This window comes from Canis lupus, chromosome 32, assembly GCF_011100685.1.
Source record: "Canis lupus familiaris isolate Mischka breed German Shepherd chromosome 32, alternate assembly UU_Cfam_GSD_1.0, whole genome shotgun sequence".
Classification (NCBI taxonomy): Eukaryota; Metazoa; Chordata; class Mammalia; order Carnivora; family Canidae; genus Canis; species Canis lupus.
The window spans coordinates 9,822,124-9,828,281 of NC_049253.1; the positions used below are offsets into that span (position 1 = coordinate 9,822,124).

Sequence of the window (6,158 nt, forward strand, 5' to 3'; positions counted from 1 at the left end):
ACTTGAACGATGGCTAATTACTTGCATTTTTTGGCATTGCTAATCACTGAATCTGGGTTTTCCTCTGCATTCCTCACAGAGCATGCACTACACAATTTTATCATAAAATACCTGCTTTTTAACACACGTTTTAGGATAAGCTAGGGAAGTGGCAGTTTTAATAAGCAAAGGAACTTATTAGAAGTTTTATCACAAGAGGTTGCAAGACAACTGGATCTCTGCACTCAATCACCAGAATCTTAAACACTTATCTAGAAGCCTTAACAGGATTCAATCACATATATATCATAAATATCCTACAAATAGTCTCAGCAACACATTACTCTCTCAAGGTTGCATCCTTGAAATGGCTCTGGCTATAGAAAAGTGAGCAGAATGGACCTTTCAAGGCCAGGAGAGGAGGTGAGGAGCCTCCCACTGCCTGGTCCATCTGGCAGATCAACCAGCATCACGTTTTCTCAATGACCTCCTCCAATAAAGCCTCCTTCAGCGTTCTCTCAGGTATCCTTAACTTCTAAAAACTTTAAAGTTTAGAGAGAGAACTCTGGCTTTTTAAAAATCATCCATAATACACCTTTTCCCCTGACCTTCAATTCCATTGAAATAGGAAGCATGGTTCCATTAAGTACAGACCGTTTGGAGACACCTGGGTGGTCGGTCAGTTAAGCACCTGCCTTTGGCTCAGGTCATGATCCTGGGGTCCTGGGATCGAGTCCTGCATTGGGCTCCTTGCTCCTGGGGAGTCTTCTTCTCCCTCTCCCTCTGCCTCTCCCCATACTTGTGCTCTCTCCCTCCTCTCTCTCAAACAAATCTTTAAAAAGAATTTTTTAAAAAAGTATAGACTTTTTGAAGGCTGACAGGAGTACTAGAGAACTAGAGATGCTATAAACTTCATGTAATTAGAACTACTCGCTTGGGACGCCTGGGTGGCTCAGTCAGTTAACCCCCTCACTCTTGGTTTCAGCTGGGGTCATGATCTCAGAGTTGTGGGACTGAGCCCTGTGTCGGGCTCTGCACAGTCTCCTTGAGGTTCTCTCTCTCCCTCTCTTCCCCCCCCCCCCAACCACTCGTGCTCTCTCTCCCTCTCTCTAAAATAAATAAATGGAATCTTTAAAAAAAAAAAAAAACTTCTTGTAAACTAATGAAAGCCATAGTTTGCAGTTCTTTCTTTGTTCTTTTTTTAAGATTTTATTTATTTATTCATGTGTGAGAGAGAGAGAGGCAGAGACATGAGCAGAGAGAGAAGCAGGGTCCATGCGGGGAGCCCGATGTAAGACTTGATCCTAGGGCTCCAGGATCATGCCCTGGCCGGAAAGCAGACACTCAACCGCTGAGCCACCCAGGCGTTCCCCTTTCTTTGTTCTTATAATATTTATAAAACTGTGAAATAGTTCTTTCCTTTCTTCTACCTCCAAGGATAGAAATTATTGGGGGAGGGGAATTATCATAGTTTACCACTTAAAATTGGCAGGATGTACAAAATAGATGGTGTAAAATATTTGAGTAAATGATATTTTTTTAAAGTTTCAAATACCAGAGAAACAAAATAAATTAACTTGCTTTCATTTGGTTTTCCTAGCCTGACTTCCAACTGAGATGCATTCATTTTTCATTTTTATTAAAATAAAATTTATGGAAAGAGAACAGATCTTATGTATAAAATCTAATGAGTCGGGATCCCTGGGTGGCGCAGCGGTTTGGCGCCTGCCTTTGGCCCAGGGCCTGATCCTGGAGACCCGGGATCGAATCCCACGTCGGGCTCCCGGTGCATGGAGCCTGCTTCTCCCTCTGCCTGTGGCTCTGCCTCTCTCTCTCTCTCTCTCTCTCTCTCTCTCTCCCTCTCTGTGTGACTATCATAAATAAATAAAAATTAAAAAAAAATCTAATGAGTCTTGGTAAATGTATATATACATTAAACCAACATAATGACCAAGATGAAAAATGCTTCTGGCACCACCAAAATGTCCCTTGTGCTCCCTCCAGTCAATCTCACCCACATCCACAGGCACTCATTGTTCTGATGTCTATCATAGGTTAGTTTTGTCTGTTCTTGAACTTGAAATGAAAGAAATCATACAATATGTTCACTTTTGTATCTGATCTCTTTTTTTTTTTTAAGATTTTATTTATTTATTAATGAGAGACAGAGAGAGAGAAGCAGAGACACAGGCAGAGGGAGAAGCAGGCTCCTTGTAGGGAGCCTGATGGGGGACTAGATCCCGGGACTCCAGGACCACGCGCTGAGCCGAAGACTGGCGCTAAACCACTGAGCCACCCAGGGATCCCTGATTTCTTTTGTTCAGTGTGGTTTTGGCATTCATCCATGTTGCGTGTATTAGTACTCCTTTCTTTTTTTATTGCAAGAAGTATTCTTTAGTGTGAATATATCATAATTTGTTTATCCATTCTCCTGTTGATGGATGTTTGGATTGTTTTTAGGTTTGGCTCAATGAATGTTTTTATTTCTGTCCAGTTAATAACTAATTGCTGGTTCATAGGTTAAGTATATGTTTAACTTCATAAGAATCTGCCAAACATTTTTCCAAAGAGGCTGCTCCATTTTATACTCTCACCAGAAATTCATGAGAGTCCTTGTTGTCCCACATTCTTATCCACATCTGGTATTGTCCATCTCTTAAATTTTAAATATTTTAACAAGTGTGACTTAATATTACATTACAATTTTAAAATGCCTTTCCCTGATGAATAATGGTGGTGACCATGTTTTCATGTTAATTGATCATGCATCTTTTGTGAGATGTGTATTCATATCTTTTGCCCATTTCTTTATTGGGTTTTTTCAGGGTTTTTTTGTTTTATTGGTTTATGGTTCTTTGTATATATTCTAGATATAAATTCTTATCTATGCATTACATATATAATATGTATGTCAGATCTATGTCTTACAAATATTTTCTCCCAGTTCGTGGCTTGCCCATTCATTTTCTTAATAGTTTCACTCATGAGCAAAAGAGTTTAATTCTGATGAAGTCCAAGTTATTAATTTTTTTCTTTATGGTTGAATTTTTTGTATGTATTCAGTATACTCTGTTTTTTTCTAGGCACTCTTAGAGTTTTAGCATTTATGTTGTGGTTTGTGATTCATCCTCAATAATTTTTGTATATTTTGTGAGGCTGGAGTAGTTTATTTTTCTCTCTCTCTCTATATATATATATTCACTGAATATATAGTTCAATTTGGGAAGAACTGACATCTTAACAATACTACCTCATCCAATCTATGAACATTATATATTTCTCCATTTATTTTAAGTCTTCTTTAATTTCTCTCATTAATGTTTTTCACTTTTCAGTGTAGAGATTTACATACCTTTCATTAAATTTGTTTGTATTTTATGTTTTTGAATGCTCTTGTAAATGAATAGTTTTCAATTTCATTTTCTACTTGTTTGATGCTCTTTTATAGAAATAAAATTGAGTTCTGTATACAGACCTTGTATCCTGCAACCGTGCTAAATATTTCATTATATAAGGATTTTTTTTTCAGTGAGTCCAAAGCCTAATGTTTCACCCACAAAAGCAGAAATAAAATTAAAAATAGGATACAAAGTCATGTTTTTTTCTTAAATATCATCTACCTTTGCTCGCCATCAGTCAGGAGCCACCATCAGCAAAAAGAATGAAAAAAAAACCTCTTCCTGGCCCTATGAAAAGTAGATATTAATTCCATTTTTATGGAAGGTAAATGTGAGCTTAGAGAAGTTCAAGATCTTGCCCAAAGTCTCAGAGCTATAGAGTAATGGAGATGCTATCAAGTGATTGAGAGACATACTCCTCAAGTCTGTCTGACTCTAGAACTTGTGCCTAAACCTCTAGTCTCTAGGGCTTCTTTCATTTTGCTAATAGTAAGATGGGCTCCCCTCCCCCACACCAGCTCCTGAGACCAGGGCACCAACAGGAAGATATGGGTTACGGTACCCATTCTTCTGTTGGCTTTTGCCAACTTCTTGGTGTCTACACTGCTTTGAGAATTCCATCTGATAAGGTCCCTCTGGCTTCTGGTTGTGTTATTTGAGAAATAAAGTAGTCTTTTCCAGTGATCCATAAAGATGTGCCTGGAGACTATAAGAAAAAGAGGCAGCCGTTACAGTAAATAAACAGATGTCCTGATTATCAAGGAAGTTTAATTCAGTGCTCAAGACAGGGAAGTCAAATCTGTATGTAAGAAAACAACCCAAAGAATGCATGTGAGTGTTTGTGGAATAACAAATAAATGATGTTATTCCAAACTTTACACAAAGACTTTACGTATATTGGAGAAAGAAGAGAGGAAGGGATTTGGCCACTTTTGCTGAGGACCAAGACATCCTGGGGGCAGTTGTTAAAACACTGAATCTCAGATCCTGTGATCATTCACCTGAATTAAATCCATGCCATGGAAAGGATTCTTCTCTTGTAGGTCACCTGTGATTCCAGTTTCCCTGGGTGCACTCATGTATTCCTTTTAGCCCTTTCATTAAATGTATCTGCTAAACCAAGAATAACAAAATCATACAACTGTGGCATTGTACAGATAGAACTTCTTGTGCCTGGTATTTTTAAACTATGCAACAGAATCTGACTACCTTATTTCTTAAAAGGAAAAATTACCTTGTTTCCAGGGAGTTTGGGAGCTAGCTGTAATCTTCATTTGTTATCCTCTCAAATGAAGGAATTACAAAATAAAATTGAGCTCCCTATGCATGTATACAAATAAAACTATGGCCTCAGTCCTCCTACTTATGCTGAGGCAAAAAAAAAAAAAAAAAAAAAAAGCATTGAGATAACTTCTCTCGGCATCAGGCTACAACTTGCCCAAAATGTAACTTCCAGAAGGGATCCACTTTAGAATTATGACCAAAACGAACAGAATTGAGGTTTGTGAATGCCTGGCCCATTCACAATATGGCAGACTTTGGCATGATTCCTGGATTATATTCTTAGTCTATGTATTAGGAAATGATATGTTTTGTTTCTCACCAGTTGAGAAATGGTTAGTTTAATATAACACATATGTTATTCCTGTATCAAAATAAGCCTGACCTTTAAAAGCCAACTTGCATTTGGTACAACCCTTTTAGCAAGCAATTTGGCAACACATTTCAGAGCAGTAAAAATATTCGTAGGCGTTGACCATATAATCTCACTCTTGGCAATTTCTCCCTAAAGGAATAATCTCTCTACTAAAAAAAGAAGCTATAATCATACAAAAAGGTATTGTAATGTTATTCATGGTAGCAAAAATTAGAAAGAGTTTTCATTTACAGTAACAGAAGTAGTTAAGAAATTATTATGAGATCATGACATACTCATTAAAAGGGACATGTTTGCCACAATATTAATAGAAAAATATATAAACTCTTATCTGTAATTATAGTATTATAGTATTTATTATAGTATTTATTATTTATGTAAAACAGATAACAGACACAGAAAAACTGATAATAATTTATTTGAACAGGCAGTAAATTTATGCAATTTCCCTCATTTTTAAGTTACAATTTGGTTTCTAAATTGTAATTTACTATCTTTATTTATTGCCCATAATCAAAACTTTATTGAAAATCTGACTCCAAAATAGGAGATCAGTGTGTATACCTTACAAAATTAAGCATAATTACCTTATCTTGGTAGAGTAATTGAATTACTGAACTGATACTACACTTGATCTTAGCCAAAAGGCCAAGAAGCGATGAATTACTGAACTGATAGGGCGTTCTGTGATATTACACAAGTTCAAGAGGTCATGTGGATAATCTAGTGATCCTTTCTTCTAGGTGAACACCCTTCTGTGAGTCTGGCCTCTTCTGTTGGCTGACACAACAATGTTGAAGCACCATCTGAGCATGGCTGAAAACTGTGGTAATCTTGTAGCAACCTGGACATCTTACATCCATATAATAGGAATTTGGGCTTTGAACTAGCCATTTCTTTTTACCTTTTTTTTTTCTTCTTCTTCTAAGGATGATGTAGTGAATCTGTAGCCAAAAGTATGTTGATCCTTCTGCAATCCCAGCTAGTCCCAATCTCTAAGGCCTAAAGTTGTAATTTCAAAAGAGACTTAGTAAGATTTCCACTGACCTTTAGATGAAGAGCATTACATTCAGTTTTCTTATAACCTAAAACCCCTGCCATCAGGTGTGCTACCTCTGGTAGGC

At 37.1% G+C, this 6,158-nt stretch overlaps 1 pseudogene; it reads right to left on the bottom strand.

Annotated features, from left to right (window-relative positions):
- Positions 1 to 5,587: 5,587 nt before the first annotated feature.
- Positions 5,588 to 5,694, bottom strand: LOC119867235 (annotated as a pseudogene).
- Between the last annotated feature and the right edge of the window lie 464 nt (positions 5,695 to 6,158).